Raw genomic sequence first — 19,300 nt, forward strand, 5'->3', positions numbered from 1 at the left:
TTAGAACTTGAACTACAACTGCAAAACGTGGTCGAATCACAATAAACAACATTGCGCATGCGCTCAAAAATCATCGGGTTACCCTATGTTTTTTTAACCAATAGCCGATATAACCGATATGGCTATATCGGTGTACATACCAATAGTAATATCGGTATCGGTGCAACACTAATGGTAAGATGTTTCATGCTGTGACTAAGTTTAGTTACAGTTACATTTAATTATTAATTTTATATTTGTTACAGCTGGAGTGTCATTAATATGAGCTACTATATTACAATGTAATTGGTGTGTACTAATTATAATATTGTTGTATAAATTTATGCTCAAATCAGTCACCCAGAAACAAGATGAAAGTAGTGTCTTCATGATTTTTAACAACATCTCACTACGAACAAATTGCAACACCATTCTGCGGTCCAGAGCTAGCTCAACCACAACTAAGTGTTTGGGGCCTCTAAGTCTGGGAAGTTTAGTATAAATTGCCAGTATTTCCTGGACCCGCACATGCTACCCTTTGTTTACAACACCTGGGGCAATCTAAGGGCTTAAAGGCAGCAGCCAAAGAAGCAGTAAATGCAATAGCCTGGGTCCATTATAGCACCACCAACAACTGACCCTTTTGTCCAATCTGTGTTATACGGCTTAAGAAATAAAAACTAATAAAAAGTCCCCATTCACCGCAGATATGTTAAAAATTACAAATGATGCCTTAAATGATGGATCCCTAACCAGCATTTGGCTGGCAGCTATGTGTCTAATTGGTTTTTACCAGTTTCCTGAGGCACAGTGAGATGACCAACATATGTTTATCTGACATAGAGCTTAATCCAGGCCATTTGAAAATAAGAAATAGAAAATAGAGCAAGCAAAGGAGATGATGAAGATAGGGAAAGCAAAGAAGATGATGAAGTATCAGTCATCAAAAATGACAAAGTAACATTAAGGGTATTTGATTGTTGCCTCCTTTGTGTGATTCTTGATTGTAGCTATTGTTTATAAATTACTAAATGGTCTACCTAATATTGTGACTTGCTCTCTGCTCTCTCCCTTGCTTAATACTTTACTCCAAACTTCTAGTATGTTTCATAGAATGAATTTGTAAACACAATTGGCAGTCACGCCTCTCTAATGTTGTTGTGGGGGTATTTTCTATAACAGGATTTGTTGATTATGGAGAAGGAACACAAGAACATCAATTTACAGAGTTGCAGCAACGTTGTAAACAGCAGAAGCTTGCTGACAGAGAAGTGGCTACTCACATGCTAACAGTGATGGTGAGAGGGATAACTTTCCACATGAACCTGCCAATGGCTCAATTTGCAACAACAGGTATAATTATATTTAATAGTGATTATATTATTTAATAATATGTTTACATCATTTTCTAGGTCTATTAGCTGAACAGATAATGCTCGTTGTTTTGCTGGCTTGACTGTAGTATCTGTAGTGGCAGATGGTGCTTCCAGTAACTGCAAATTTTTCGCTTGCACAAAATCACCCAACATCAGAAATCAGGAGTAACTTACTAAGCACTAAACATTTGTAGACAAGGACATTATGTATACCTGATGCCAGATGCACCCCATTTGTTGAAAACTGTTCAAAACGCTTGGTACAATTCACAAACAAACAGAACTCGGAAGTTGATTGTAAGTTAATTGTTTGTGTTAGACAAAAAGTTTACATGTATCCATTAGAATAATGGACATGAGATTAAGTGGGTACATCTAGTAGAATTGTACAACAAGGCGGTTGCTGATAGTGGTCTATATAATAGGAAGCAAGCTTGCTGTGAGCATGTATACCTGACATCCTATTCACATATGAATGTATGACTGGAAGCTCAGGTTAATATAATGTATGCTTGTATGCATTCAATAGCTGTGGATTATTTTGTTAGGTGTTGAGTAATTCTGTTGCTAATGGTTTTGAGACCATGAGGACCCTAAAGCAGTCTACTACAGATACCACTGAAACTGAAAAGTTTTGTCAAATGTTTGACAAATTCTTTGATATTTTTAACCCACGCTCATTAGATGAACACATGATAAAGAAAAAGCCTAACCTTTGCTCATTTTATAAAGGTGATAATGAGAGGCTTAAGGTAATAACTTATGTATAATTATGCATGAAATTACCTCTATACACATGAAATTACCTGTATACAATCTTCATGTGTTAGTGGTTAGAGGAGACTTTACTGAAATATTTGGAGGACTGGCAGAAGTGGGTAGACAACAATTCTGAAATTCCAGATGATGCGAAGAGGTACTGTGTGCTACAAGATCAAACTGTTGAAGGGATAAAGATCTGTGGTATGCATGCATGTTTACACTTTTACTGTATTTGTTCACAGTTCACTCACTGAATGATTTAGTTCCATTTCTGTTAAGTCATGAAGGGATAGAATACATCTTGACTGAACGATTTAACCAAGATTGTGGTTTTTGGATAACAGAGATTACGAGGATGCCATAATGATATCCCTTAGTTTTTAGAGAACACTCAAGCTATAGTTGTTCAAAAATCATTGGCTTATGGTGGAAGTAGCAACATAGCTAAGAAGAGCAAAGCTAATATTATAGTGAATTTATATACTTGTTATGACTCTACCATGTATGAACTATATGCAATAATCATAGTGTATGTCACGTTACTATGACATGCAATAATAAATTCAGTGGTAAACTTAATTCCATGTTTAAATTTTACTAGTGTAATTCTTTACGTATACCTGTAGTCCCTTTAATGTTCTTTTTTTGTAGCAACCTTGTACTGTTCCAATAGTTTACTTGCAACTGAAAAGCCTCTACTAGTGAGCCACTCTTGTACAGTTTCTCATAACAATGTAACTGACAGATTGTCTTTTGACAAATCAGTTGCTAGCTCCCACAAAAACTTTCCCTTCTGCATTGGTTAGATTTATTATTTTTGTGTTAAACATCAATATACTCTAATAGAGCAGCCAGCAATATAAAACTCAGTAATCCATAACCTTATTTTAGGCCACCAATATTATTGTAGATTCCTTGTTTCCTGTCACCCACCCACATGGTAATTTTAGAGCCACATGCAAATCTATTATTGCATTTAACAGTCACATGACCTAAATATTAATACTGAGAGTTCAGTTGTGTGGTCATGTCATTAGGATGAAGACTAGGTAATTGGACTCCACGTCATTAGAATGAAGACTAGATAATTGGACTCTCATGATTTTTATGCTGTTATTTAGTGCATGGCATCCGGGCAAATACTAGCAGTGAATCTCTTCAAGTACCTCACTATTACTATTACCTTATTCAAGTACCTCCTCACTATTAAACTGAATGCTTTCAAGGGAAGCAAGGAATCTTACTATTATGTGAGGTTGGAGTACCTGCCACAAGATGCAGTCATTACAGCTACCAGCCCTCTCCTCTCCCAAATCTCTCAGTAGCACAGGCAGTCTTTCCGCTTGGTATAAGTAAAGAGCTCTACAAGCTTTTGACTTTCCTTGCTCCTTCTTTTCCTCCTCAATATCTTTTTTTACACTCTATAAAATGTCTCGTTAAATTTTACATCATCCGGCTCAGCACAGAGAACTTCATTAGTTTCTTAACAGCTTGCTGTGACGTGACAATATCTTCAGTTCTTCTGAATTGTATATATCTCTTAAAATAGCTTTACGCAACTTTTCGTTGGCTTCCCGGGCTGTAGTGCAAGGGACGCGAAACTAGGGTGGGACAGGTGGCGCTTATTAGTTTCATATCCAGGGGGAGTGTATTATCTATGGTGAGACAAAAAAACCTTACCTCCTGAAGCTGAGCCTATAGATTTCTTTAAACAAATTTTTGACGATTCTCTACTTCGTCGCATTGTGTATGAGACCAACCTGCATGCACTGCAAAAAGGTAAGTATGATAAAACTTGGTATGATCTGACGGTCCCAGAACTTAAGGCCTTTTTAGGGGCATGCATTTTAATGGGAATAACAACAATGTCTCGAGCTACCCAATACTGGCTCAAGAGTGACATCTTTGGCATGTTTCCAGTCATAATTGGTGCTTTTACTCGCAATCGTTTCATGGATATCTTGTGCACCTTACGTTTCAACGATAATGAGAAGGCTGGGTCCAATCTAGGCTATTGGTGTATACTTTTATACAGGTAAGATAGGGAACACCACAGAGAAAAACATAGGTGCCAGGGTAGTGAAGGATTTGTCTACGCCTATCAAAGGTAAGGGTTACCACTTATACTTCGATAACGTTTTTTCTAGTCTTAGGCTATTGGCAGACTTGGTAGCTGAGGAAATTTATTGTGTAGGCACAGTGGTAACCAATAGAAAGGAGTTTCCTAAATTTGGTAAAGCTCACATAAATGCATTGGATACAGGGGACCATTTAGAGAAGCAGGTTATAGGTGATGCAGTCCATTGCTTTGTGTGGAGAGATAGGAAACCTGTGGCTTCTGTTGATACGATTTGTGACCCTAGTGAGACCATTGTTGTATCTCGCAAGCTTAGTAATGTTAATCATGCTGATTTTACTTTCCTAGTAGCCATTAAGCTTTATAACCAGAACATGGGGTTGTAGATTTGGCCGACCAACTGCGGAGGGCACTTAGAGTATAGCAGAGATGGGGGGCCATAGCCATCTCGTATTTTGTTGTTTTGTAATTTTATTGAATTTTGCTAAATATTTTCAATACATTTTTAAAATTCATTACAAGGAAGACATGGCCGCCTAGTGTACGCGTCTTCTGTAATAAAAGGATACATGGTTAACACTGATTCGCTATACTTTGCATACCTTGTAAGGCCGTCACTGATGGACAATTGACGTTCGTTCCAGCTAGTTCAGCGGTGCCACTTTGAAGATATTGGTGAACGCATATATAATTTATCCCACTCCTTAATATTTTATAAGCTTGCATACTTCTAGGGTCCTACTCATCAGCACTGTTTCAAGTGCAAACGAATTTTTGTGGTTATACAAATGTCACACGCCGGATGTTTATCTAGTTGTGTATCTTATGTCCAAATTTGGAAGTACTGGCCTTTTCTATGGCGACGACATGAATGTCTCGAGCGGATGGTGTAACTTTCCCCTGTAATGGATTACGCTACGAAGTACAGTATACTCCAACTATTATAACAATTCATTGTGAGTCCTTATACTAAGTTTCAGATGCCTAGGGACTTGTGTGTTGAAGTTAGAGCATTTTGAACAAACTTGCTTATATCAAGAAATTACCCCAAAAAATCTTCGGTAATGCCCGTTTATGGCAATATATTAGCCAGTATACATATCTGTTTTTGGAGCTAAGCTGTCCTCGCTGGGTGTTGCAACAATTAATGTCATAACACTGACTGGTGAACAGTTACCATTTTTGGTGGTCCAGCCCCATTACATAAACCTACCATCATCACTGGATGCATGTGAACCACCTCCAAGGCCTCTGATTAGTCAACGCAGTTACACGGAACAGTAAGTTTCACATCATACTGTTAATTGGAGCAGACTACCACTGGCAGCAGTTCATGGGTGATCACATAGTTCATGGTGAAGGTCCAACTGCCATGGAGTCGAAACTTGGCTACCTCTTGTCCAGACCACTTGCTATGTGTTCCACTCACTTGTTCAGGCTAGTACATTACATGTTGGCTTACATGTAGTAGAAGACATCACACAATCAGAATTCTGGACTCTCAAATCCACTGGTGCCACACAATCTGAAGAATCAGACACGCACTTTCTTGCTTAGCTTCAACACTCCTGCATTAGACGTGAAAATGATGGTGTACAGAGTCCTCGGAAATATGATCATCCACTCCTTTCATCTAATTACACAATCTGTAGGAATAATCGTTAACACATTGACTTGGTCTTGGAAAGATCATTTCAAAGCAGGAGCAAAGGCTTTATTGAGAAGGTACAGAACCAGGGATTAACAACAATGTTCATTGCATACCACATCACCCGGTAAGGAAAGCTTCCTGAACTATCCCTGTTAGAATTGTCTACAACTGTAGCTGTCATCAATCAAGTTCGACTGGATGAAAGGGATTAAGACTACACTTGTTTTTTTTTTGTGGCTTTCAACACCATCTGATATAGAAAGCATACATAAACGGTCTTGTTCAGCTCCACCAGCTCACCTTCATGCTTGATGGCTTGATGCTACATAGCAGTGTCACCTTAATACCTTTTTAACACATCAATAGCTCATGGTATGAGGCACAACCTTTATGTAAATAATATCATCTCAGGGTACAACAGTGAAGAACAGGTTGTCCAGTACTACAAGGATGCTAGATCAATAATGAGTGAAGCCAAATTTACAAGGAAGCTAATCAATACCGTAGACTACGGTTATTAGGTGCACATGATAATTAAGAGCATTTTGCCTGTTAAGCGCATATGGTATACTTGTACTAGACACCTGTTTGTTAAGCGCATATGGTTGAAATCGCTCTGACTTGTAGCAAAAAATTGTCAGAACGTGTCATAGCACACTCGATGCCTCGCCAGGTCCGTGTCTAGCAGAAACTGCCATCTGTACCCTCAATGCCACCAGTCTATGCTCCCTTTCACCCTTTGTCTCACTGGCATGCTTATTAGCCTCCCTTTGTTGCATACTTCAAATGTCCAAGTTTGTGTTTTGGAAACTCACTGTCTAGCAACTCACTCCCGTTGTTTGGCTAATCTACTCTCTTTTGTGCTGACGTCTCAATAGCTCTTTGTGAGGCTTTCCGCATTTCATCAGAAAGTTTAAGATAGCACTGGACACATCCAACAAATTCATTATACAGTGGAACCTAAACTAGTTGGAAGGAATAGTATTCATATAATTGAATATAGTATGTAAAATCAAACATCCGAACATTTATCATACAGTACGAAAGTACTGAATGGTAGGCAGTGTTGGGCAAGTTACTTTGTAAAAATAGCTAGCTACATATTACATATTACTTGCAACTGAACTATTTAGTTACAGTTACATATTACCCATAAAATAAAGTAACTATAATAATATTACATATTATATTACTTTGTGTCCATATTATATTACTTTGTGTCCACAACCTTAAGCTGTCACGTGTGAAAATACCACCTTATCACATGACATGATTGCATTGTTGGACAATGTGCAAATCTTGGTTATAAGTAAGAAGCTGGTGAATAAGCTTCATTCAGTAGGCTTCATTACTTCGTTGTGGCTAGGCATTACTCGGCATAGCCTGTACTGCACTGGCTGACCAGTCAGCCTAACCAGACCACTGGATTTAATTTATAGACACACTTGAAGATTTCGAGGCCAAATTTTTTGGTCCCAGAGCTGGCCCTATTAAGTTGATGTGCCTCTGTACATGATAGGAGATTCAGCTTATCCTCTGAAGAAATGGTTAATGAAACCATTTGCTCATAATACAGTTTTGGAACGAACAACAACATAACTATAATTACAGGGTATGCCGAGCAGGGATTGTTTCAGAAATTGCTTTTGAAAGGTTATAAGCAAGGTGACGGCGTTTGCTGAAACACAATGACATGCTTGTTGCATGCTTCCGGCTTCATCTTAAACTCAATGGTTTTTCATCCATCTCTGGGGAGCAATCACTACAAGGACACCAGCCAATCTATCCAAGACAAAAGCGACGCTCTTCTTTTCTTGTTAAATCAGGTCTCGTTCACCGTATTAGTGATTTGCTGACATCACTGAACATGATTGACGTCATACTTAGCTTTCATTATTGATTCCCACAATTATACAGTATGCGTATATTGGTGCCAACGTACTGAAAACGTTAAAGAGAATAGATGGTGTTAATGTACTGAAAACGTTATGAGACTAGACCCATAATCGAATATTGATAGCTCACCTATAAAATTCGGTCAATTTGTGAATGAAGGCTTTCCTGAGTGTACAAAAGTAGAACATATCAGTTATACCACGGACACTCGTGCTTTGCCTGATATATATACGCACTCGGGCCTGTGCTTGTGCGTATATATCAGGCAAAGCACTCGTGCCCGTGGTATAAGTATTACATATATATATATATTTAGACCACAGCAAGGTGAAATACTCAATTTCATTGGCTACTTACAGGTATCTAAATCCTGTAGATCCCTTGTTCATGTCTCAATAGATCCCTGTCTCTGGGGCGATACAAATACGGCAATTATGTGCCTGTAACTTGGCAATGCATGGGCATTTAACTGGATAGTAAGTGCCGTTACAGTTGGTTCTACTGACGAACGCTACATTTCTCGTGTTACAAGCAGCTGGGCAGGTACAACAAGCAGCATTGAGGTAAAAACTAGCTGTGGTTAGACGAAACACAGGGTTCTACGTAATTTAGAAACCCTCAGGCCCTGTATAGCACCCTTGCTTCACTCGTGCGCCACAACACAGGCTGTGTTTTGATGTCTAACTATTAAATATATATATATATATATACATATGCCACCACATTTAAACCAGGCCCAAAGCAAGTGTAAGGTGTTTAATCCTGAAACATGCATAGGCCAGCTGAAAACTGGCCCAAACATATGTGCCTTGCAAAAGGCGCTGTAACTTTCCAAGCATCCATCCTATGGCTACACAATTTATACCATTCTACTCGTGATGCAACAAGGATTAGAATGATACCCAGGATTTTACCCTAACCTTAAACGGTGAGGCCAAAACTAGTCATGTAAGTAACTTTTCGGTAAGGAAACATGCAAACCCTTTATAAAATCATCCTTAACTCAATGGTGGTTGCTCCTATCATCTTGCAACAAGTTCCATTTGTTTTGCCATAAATTTTTCTATCAAGCCATTATATGAACCCACAATTGAAATGTAAGTCATGGCAAGAATGTCAAAACACGGAGACAAGACTCTTGTTGTTCATCACTTCATAACAAGTAAGCCGCTGTAGTTACAGTGCTCATTTAACCTTATCCAAGTAGCTGGAAGCAATAATTTGCATCAACAAGTCCTTGTATCAACATTGAGTACCACCCCTTACGGTTGTAGTAATCAGTGTGTAAATTGCTTGGAGCTGATATCGGCACACATGATCCATCAATAGCTCTGAAACACTGTGGTAGACCACATTTTGTATTAAATTCATAAACTATTTGATCCAGTTTATTACCAGTAGGGAATTGAATGTAGTCTTTCATATAAATATCCAAAATGCACCGGCGCGTTTCATGTACTATCTCGCACACAGTAGATTTAGCTATCCCAAATAAGGGGGCAATGGTATGATACTCTGTAGGGGTTGCAAGGCACCACAAAGCAACTGCTATATACTCTTCGTTCAACAGACAAGGGCCTTCTTAGAATAGTGTCAGTGCTCTGCAATGTTGGTGCCAGCTTGTCAACTGCACAAGAAAGTTCCTTTGGACATGCAGAAATTCTTAATCCAATCTTGATAAGTAAACGTTCTCATCACCACAGCATTCCACCAAACATCAGACCTGTAAAGAAATGTGACATCAGACCTGTAAAGAAATGTGTAGTACAACAGGAGCTTACAACGAACACAATGCCATGTATTGTTGACAACAAAAGTAGGTGCAATATACAATTTTTTAATATATATTTTTTTATTTGCACTTTTTATTATTACACTGCAAAACTACATTAGAAATTACCTTGAGGAAGACACCCAAAATCGTCGTTCAATTGGTAGGGACATATTCCGTGACTTCGCTAGAGTAAGCAGCATTCTTTGCTTCCTAGCTCGTCTCTTCAAAATATCTACTTGCTTCTTTGCCTTCTCTAATTGGTGATGCCATTTTTGTAGTGCCATGTGCCTTGTTTTAAACAATTCCAAGACCAAAAACAAGGACAATACTAGCGTCGTTTCCATGTTAATGTCGTTCCAGATAAAAGTACACAAATAATACAAAACTATTATTGTGTACGCGCTTACTTAAACCAAGCTGTTTGGTGTGCGAGATTCTGTGGTGTGAACACAACATAATTCGTGCCGAGCCAGCGTGCTAGTCTGAATGCGCTGTTAGATAAATTAATCCAATAATTGCACTGTAGAAATCATTCCACAAATAACACATGCTGCATGTGTAAAAACAATGGCCTGTTCTTAAGCATGAAAATCTAGAAAATTTTATTTTCGGTAGCATTTTTAGCAAAGTTAGAAGGTGTCTGATTTTGTTTTGTTTTGGTGGTTAATGTGCTTTTTTGGCTAAAATACATGTGCAATTTCAGGTTTAAGGTGCTGGTTGCAGTACGTTAAATATCGCTTTGTGTTATAACTAATTGGCAGCCACAGGGGGCTCTTTATATGTTGCAATGCATTAGCATTTTGGCATGTAAATAAGGGATTGCTTGTCGAAGTACGTTAAATATCGTTCTGTGTTATAAGTACTTTTCTCACTAGGAATTCCACTCAGGTTGAGTTTTATTGTAAGCCATTATTTGAACAATAATCAGCACTATTTTGATGGTAGTTTTATGTGAAATTTCTTTTCTTAGTTTGATAATGGCACCTAGTTGCAGTGATAATGCATCTATTGGACCATTTTGTGATGAAGCAAGTATAACTGAATTAGCCATTGCTAATGGAGCTTAGCAATGGACCCACTGTTTTTGAGCTGAGTAGTCAACATAATTATGTTGGGATGAGTTTTACAGCTGGATTAAACAACTGTATCATGATAGTACAGATTTATGTCCTCTCAACCTTTAAGGTATACTAGGAAAAAGAGAAAAGGATATGTCAAAACTCAAAAGAAACAAATACTTAAGTCTTACTTATAAAAGGAAGGGACGCTTTAGTTGTTACAAAAGGAAGGATGTGTCCACCTGGTTTATTAAGCAGTGGTAACATCCCACCTTCATTTGATCTTGAGTCATGCAGGATGTAAACAAGCAGCTAACTACAGAGCATCTGCAATAGAAACTTTAAAAAGAAACATAAATTATGTGACAAAATGAGCCACTTGAATGAACGACATGTCAATAAAAGAATTAAAGATAGAGATTTACAACTGCAAGTAGAAGCATTAGAACAAGAGATAGATGAACAATCAAACATTTTGAAAAAGAAACCATCTGTTACATGAAAATAACTGCTTATTAAAGTGAGTTAAGTCTCTCGAGTCTAAAGGATAAGGGAGTATGTAACTCTACATACTCACAACGTAAACGGCAAATTCAAACATGGCGGACATTTCCTAACATAGTATATTCCTTAAATAGTAAAAGTCGCAACTAATTATGAATACTTGCATCATTATCTTTGTCACAAAATATGGAGCACCTGGATGAATTTGAGGAAGAAAGCAATGGCTCGAGTGATGGCGAAAGAAGGAAGAGTTAATGAAATAGAACAAGTTGCTTTAGAGACTCCTAGAAAGCATCCATGTTTCTAGCAGTCCACAAGCCCATCAGTCCATGCGGCACAGAGACCTGTAACAAGTATCGAAGGATACGAGGTTCACCCCTAAGTGCTACAGCGAGTTAACCCACGCATACCACATTTGAAATGGTGCAGCGTGCACCAATTATCGTCTGAAAAGTGAAGTATTCATTACTTTTCATTGTCAACTATGTTTAACCCGTTACGCAGCATTTCGAATCAAGAACTGTTCGAAAGGTATCTCTGCAATTTATAGTCTGGTAGAAAAAGTGGCTTTTTTTGGCTGAACCTTGCAATATGCAGTTTATTTTATGCCACAAAATATTTCTCCATACTATGGACTAATCAAAACCACCTGCTGGACCTCTGTCAGCATTGGACAAATTGGGATATTAACTCAGGTAATTTTAGTGTTTTGGTCATTCCATGCTAAATTATCAAAGATTATATTTTATATTTACTTGCTTACCTGATTTGTCAGAAGACAGGGTGACACCAAAAGGCAGAGCCTGTACAAGGGTGTTTCCCTAAATGTTAACTCACTCTTCAGATTTCTTCAAAATTGGCACAAAGACAGTGCATCATGAGTCAAAGTCATACACCAAGTTTCATTTGATTCCTTTGATCTCATTCCATGTTATGCCTGTTTGCTTTACTAGTATTTTACTGCATTTGTGATTGCACAATACTTCTAATATTCAACTATACAATGAAACCTGTCCAACTGGATCACTGTATAATAAGGTCACCCGATTTAAACTGACCATTGTAACAGTCTCCTAATTGTGTCATTTGTGTACACAGTGACTTTAACATGTTTAATGCAACCACCTCCTTTACAAGGCAGGTCTGGCAGAGGTGACCTGAATGAACAAGTTCACTATTACTTTTATGCTGAGCGATTAAGAAAATTTATACTAGTTAAATTAATGTAATCTCATTAACTAAATGGTTTTAGATATAAGTAAATTGTCTAAGTTCTGTTTTCAACATCAGCTTGACTTTCTGCCTTGAATAGAACACACGTGAAGTAGTAAATGATGGGATCCATGCCAAAATAGCCAAGCTGCAGACAGAATAGCCAATTTGTACTGCATATATGTGTGTATATGGCAGGCTGTTGTTGACCCCAATGTATGCTATTGATAAATTCCAATAGAGAAAATCATTAGTGGAGCAAACAGGTGACAGCCCGAAAGACTGTTAAGTCTAATTTTGTTTATGCAATATAATGTGATGGATGCTCTTAATTGTATGAATAACTTTGTTTCTGAAATTTTTCTTCCTCCAATGCTCTATGTTATGGCTCACAGCTGACAAAATTTTAAGTTATGAATCATTAAAGTGGTAAAATTTGGTGTGTGGAAGACCTTTCTTACAAATTTGGTCACAAAATGACTGGTACATTGAGCACTTTTATATCATTGAAAGTTCTCTCTTGCATGCCAAATTGTAAGGTTACCAAAATTCTCATGCAAGAGGAGCAGCATTGAAGTGTAGGAGAATAGCACACCTTAAAGAATTTGATTTGATGGCCATTTCAGTGAAAATAACAAAAGGTAGACAGAAGTGATTGAGCAGAAGTGAGTGAGAACAGACATATCTTCAGTATTAAGGGCTTGTCATGACCTATTTACTGTGCATAAAAAATATTGATTAAGAGGTAGCACACAGTCATACATACGTGTGTGTATCCTACATAAAATATAGCTAGAGGCCCTTACAGCACTATTATGGACACCTTAAGACTCCACTATACTGTTCTTATTGGAAAGTTGTCCTGATCTAAGAGGCTTCAGAATAGTATTTTGAGAGCCTCTAGCTATTCAAATATAGTTAGAGGATCTCACAATACTATTCTGAGACCCCACTATACTGTTTTTATTGGAAAGTTGTCCTGATCTCAGGCTTAATTGTATGTGTGTTTTATACAAATAGGACTTTAGACAAAATAGAATCTCATTGTACACTTTTCAGCATATATAGGGGGCACAAGAGGTAGCTAATGTGCTGCATGGATACCACATATGATGCCCCAAATAATGGTGATGCACCGATACCACTTTTTCACTACCGATACCGATACATTTGAGGCCAGAAATGGCCAATACCGATCCAATATTTTGCCCCACAGGCATTTCTCACAAGAAACAGCTAGTGATTTAGCTTACTGAACTCATTCGCTAATCCCATCAACTGCAATTTGCTGGTTTTGTGGCTATCAATTACGCGCAAAGATAAGTTTATGGCTTCAATGAATCTTATTTTGTGGCTTACTTCAGTTTTCACTGTACTTTTGCTCAACTCCGTTCAGTGCGCTATGTACGCCGCCATCTTGAAAAGTAATTAAATGATGTCACTTTTAAAGTATCGGTTGGTATCGGGCGTTTATAGCTTTACCGATACAAGTCCGATACTGCCAAAATAGGGCCGATACCGCCAAAATAGGGCCGATACCGATCACTACCAAATAAGGCATAACTTTCATTATTTCTTGAAAATAAGCTAAGTGAGCTAGATGATAGTGGAACAGGTATGGAGAATCTAAACACCAGGCAGTTAATAAGCATAGATGAAGGACACACATGTGTTTGTTCTCTCAAGTCTAAAAGTAATGGTTAGCAACATAGTATAGCTTAAGCTGAAACAAACATTTTTTTAAAAGTAAGCAGACTAAAGAAAGTCAAGAGAGCAAATGTGACTGGGCCTGTGAATATAGGGCATGTGAGCACATAAAATTTGCCTACTTTCAAACTTTAATTACACTATTAAGATTTTGGCGAGTCAAATTGCTTAATCTCTTCTTTTGTGAATTTAAAACTAAACTTACTTCCATTTTTTTAATAGAACCTCTCTATATAGCCAATGATGCACACAGCTACATGTGTCTTGAGGGGGGCATGGCAATGACACCCTAATTTACTTTAGAAGAGAAGTAGAGTAGGCCAAGCTTCCCTCAACTTATTCATAGCTCTATTCTTAGCTATACAATCTAAATAGAGTCTAGAGCATATTTATAGTAACGGTACAAGAAGCCATACAATAATCATGAGAGTTTGCTGCTTTCTTATCATTTTTTGGCCTTCTAGCACCCTCAGTCAAACATGGCAGTGCTGCACTAAGATAATAACACTTTGTACCAAAACAGCCTATATGACGCAGGGTATTCTGGGAGAGATTTTAGATGCCTAAATTAAAATATTTGTCCTTATTGTCAGAATTGGGTGATTCAGGCTGTACACACAATTAGCACAGACTCTGGGGCGTCTGGATTCAGTGGAATGAAATGGTGGAATGGAATGATGATTTAGATAACTTTTAGTGACTACCTCTTTTACAGGTCACTTCCAAGTAAAGACCACCTCTTGATGAAGACTGTAATGCCATAGTTGACTAACAGATTGTGGAGTGTTTGTATGTATGTACGCAAGGTGTTTGGCTGAGAGATCACCATTTTGTTTTACTCAGACAGATATCCCTTTATTAGAAAACATGTAACTTTAGAATCATAGTATAGAAATTGCTTTGATTAAATATTTATTTCAGTACATCAATTATTCAACAAAAATTACAGTACATATATATTCTACTGACTACTAGAAGTTTTCTCATGTAAATCTCAGTGCAAACTCTTTGCTCGCTGTGTGCCTTTCTTTTTGTTTCGTTTATACCATTCCATCCACACTCCAGTAAGTGAAAAGCCTCTCACAGTAAGGAATAACTCCACTAATTTCTTGAGCAAAATCTCTTGTGTCTCTATCATCTATTTCAAAATCAGCCGAGGCTATCAACCAGTAGAACTGAACATCGTCATCACTTATTACACACTTGATGATGTCTGCTTTTGAGGGTGGTGAAGGCTTTTTTAGTGCAATTACAGCTGGCCTCACTTGATATTCAATTGCACAGAAAAGCTGAAATGCAGTTTCTTTTACATACCATAGCCCACCTCTATCTTGCTTTCTTGTCCATTCTTCATCTGTTTCACAAGGGTCATCTTTGCTCCTTGTCAGCCCCATCAAGCATGATAATACTAACTCCTCCTTAAGTTCAGGATTTTCCCGCTCTAGTTATAGACATAAATGATGACAAACATATCCTGCAACATATCGGATGGCATTCCTCTCATTGCTTGTTGGAGTATCTGTGATGTCCTGTTGTAAATAATGCATATGAAAGTGATTATCTATCAGTGCATTGAAAATTCTATCTGTTAAGTGCTGGTACAGAACCGGTTGAACTGGTTTGCCAACATCTGCAAGGAAGTCTGTCCATTGTTTTACACAAAGTCCTAAGAAATCCTTAGCAGATAAAACTTCTTCCACATGTTCTCTTTATTATATGAAAAAGACTTTTTGACAGAGGATGAAATACCATTTGTAGTTGCTGTCAGTTGTTTAACAAAGGCTTTCACAATCCATTTGTTAGCATCTCTTAAGCACCATTCTAATAAACCCACAGCTGACTGCCTCGTTTGAATGGTAACTGGTGTCCTAATTTCAAAGGACTTATCTTTTAGAACGTCTTGTAGAGATTTCACCAGCACGTTTTCTTCCTCAGCGGCAGTGTCTCTTGCAGCTGGTTGCTGATCATGAATCATTCCTACACAAATTAAAGCAAGCATTAAATAGTACACAATTATAACGAGTATTTAAAGTTCTAAACGCTACTTAGATATCAAATCACCTGAAGCATCGTTAGAAATAAGCAGCGATGTTGCCATGCTTACAATTGTAATCCATAGTAATGTAACGGTTTTCCGATTATTGCAGAACAACACGGAGTGAATGTGTTGATAGGTGTTGATAACCCTGGTTTCCAATCCCGGGTATGTAGTATATATTATCTATGGCACAACATACTACCGTGTGTCTTGATGTTGCTGAAAGAAAGTATTGATATGGAAATCAATGCCTCAATATGGTTTTGTTCGATGAAGCAGTCTGATTGAAGATGAAAGAAAATACAAGGCTCAGAGAGCCTATACTTATTGGAAACCCTAAAGGCACATCCCACTGGTGAGTTTGTTATTGTGTCGTAAAATGGTGGCCGTACACTGTTCCATTAGCCCTCTAGCCTTGCGACTGTGGTCAGTGATACAATGAAACTAAAATTTGAGTTTGGCAATGTTTAAAAAACATTATATTCGGCAACATGTAAGTGTTTTGTTGTATTTATTGTTGTTTTATATATTATATGGATAGTATTCTTCTGTAAAGGTGATTTTCGTGTGGTAAAATGTCCCTAGGATGATTTTTAAAGGTAGAATTTTAGGGGGTGTGCAAAATTTTCACCGCGATTCCTATTTAAATGGTACAGTAATTGATATAGCACAAATATTGTATCCAATTTGATATTATACTCAGGCAGAAGAGGTTGGTCACGTGTCATAACCATATTGACCGGGTTTGCGAAAAGGGGTCTTCCACACACATCCAATTTACCAACTTTGACGATTAAAACTTCAGTTTGGGAAAAGTTATTGCCTTGAAATTTGGTTAGTATTGTACATCAACATAGGTTAATAGATGGTGAAAATTTCAGGCATATATCTTTCTTGAACACTACAGCTGCAACTACTGCCCATTATGCTTATTTCAGGTCTAATTTTGGCTTCTTATCTCAGGCCCGATTTCTTGGGCCCTATTATGTCTTATCTCGGGCTCCATTTAAGAACTCTATTTATTGCTGGCTCGCCCACATCTCTTGTATAACTCTGTTTAGTGTATCACCTTGTGTGGAGTGCTTGGTTTAACACTTCGAATTCCTCATGTACATTAGTGGAATATGAGTGTAGCATCACTAGTGAAGTCTTGGACCTTATTGAAGAGCCTGTTCTGTTGAATCCATGAGAAAAGAAAGTTTACAGCAGTTTATTTATTGCACTGAAGATATCTAGATTAATTAGTTATTACTAGCCTATTATATGCAAACTAGCATTGGTGTGCTTATAATAGAAAGAATACAAACATTAATACGTTAGAAAGAGTACAGAGGCGGGTGGGCTACAAAGTGGATTCTGAATGATTACCAGTCATCATACAGGTCTCGTCTGGTAACTTTACATCTGTATGTACATTTATGAAATGTACGATATTATGTTCTTTATTAAGTCTTACAAGCACCAGTCATCACAATTCAACATTACTGAGTGTGTCCAGTTTAGTTCTTCTAATACGCGTTTTGGTTTATCCAAAAAAATGATCCATCACAGATGTTCCTCCAACATAGCTTGGAACTTTTACTTCCATCGTTTACCACGCATTTGGAACTCACTACCTAAAATGGATCTGTCTCTACAAACACCATTAAACACAAACTCTACAACTTCATGTGGGATCATTTCATACAGCAATTTAATGATAGTAATGTTCATAGTTTACATTACCTTTGTCCTTGCTGCCACTGTTCAACAGCGTCACCATCACCAATATATGAAGTACTGTTGTTAATTACTTATAATATAATTAATTTTGTTTTATGTAGTGAGTCACTGGCAGCACTTGAGTATAATTTTATGTATTGAAAAACAGTAATAAATAAATAAAAATAAAATGGAATTTATTATAATAAAATTAACATCTAGAATTAACTAAACTTACCCCATAAATGAGGAATGATCTTTTGGCTCTTCTTTTTTGGTTGTTGTGACCATAAGTGTAGCAAGATATAGTTTAGTGTTGAAGAGTAAAATATATGTATATATAAAATGTCAACACCTAAGAATGGCTGCCCCCCACTAAATAATAATTTGTATCACTGATAAAGCACATAAAAATCCTTATTCACAACTTCATAGTTTGCTACACTGCTCAGTTCTCTGAATACTGTGACGGCTTTATTAGAGTTACTGACTGCTCTATTAGAGTATCTCAATCTTTTTTGAATTTACAATCATAAGATCACGGGGGGCTGTTGCCCCCCCTCCCCCCCCCCCCCCCCCGGTTGCTATGCCTATTGTAGTGACTCAATGGGGTCCTCACTCTGATCATCCATTTTTAGCAACAAAAAAAGAATCGCCTAACCATTCAAAAATTTTAATAAGTGCCAACTGTTGTTTGCAACGAAGCAGTACTGAGGGTAATCTATTATGGATGGATTCGTACTAATTTCCATGGTAAGTTCCACTAAATAACATAAATCGTTGTAGCATTAAGGTTACGATATAGTCCCGGGCAACCATTCAAAATTTTGAATGCCTATCGATTCTTTTTAAGAAGCCCATAAAACCAGTCTAGCAGCAAGAAAAGTTTTAAATGAAGGTGAAGCCCTTCATATTTAATGTTTTATGTAGCTACAGTGTAGTTTGAGGCAGGTGGAACACTACAATTTGTTGTAGTAACACAAGTAACATCGCTCAGCTCCAGCTATCACTATCATGTTTTTCTGCCGCCAAATACAGCAAAAGCTGTAGGCTTTATTGGCATTTCTGGGGCATAGTGATACTGTATATTAAATTTATTAGGTCCTGTGGAAGCATTTTTGGCGTGTTTCTTCCCAGTGATTCAGATACAAGCCTTCAAAGAGCTTGTTTCACTTGAAAAAAATTACTAAAAGTTCAATAAAACGTCTATACAACCATAGCTTAAAAAATCGCTTCCACAGGACCTAGATATTTTCGTTGTTTAGTCAATTGTGTAGAAATTATAAGGATTCAGTAATCTGTTAGTCTGGTTTTTGGCGGCGCGTTTTTATAAATCATCGCTCTATTGTGGACCACACACCCAAGAACAGTCATTGTTCTGTAGTAAAAACAAACAAGCACAATTAGTTGTATTGCTAACACAACACAGTTGTTGAAATTATTTATCTTTGCTTGGTGTAAAGCAGGTTTTGTAATTTGTTCCGCCCAAGCATTTTAACTATTCTGTAACCTTAAGTTTCAAGTATCAAAAAGTCCACTACTAGCTTCTCACTTCAATTACCAAT

This window comes from Dysidea avara, chromosome 14 (genome assembly GCF_963678975.1).
Source record: "Dysidea avara chromosome 14, odDysAvar1.4, whole genome shotgun sequence".
Classification (NCBI taxonomy): Eukaryota; Metazoa; Porifera; class Demospongiae; order Dictyoceratida; family Dysideidae; genus Dysidea; species Dysidea avara.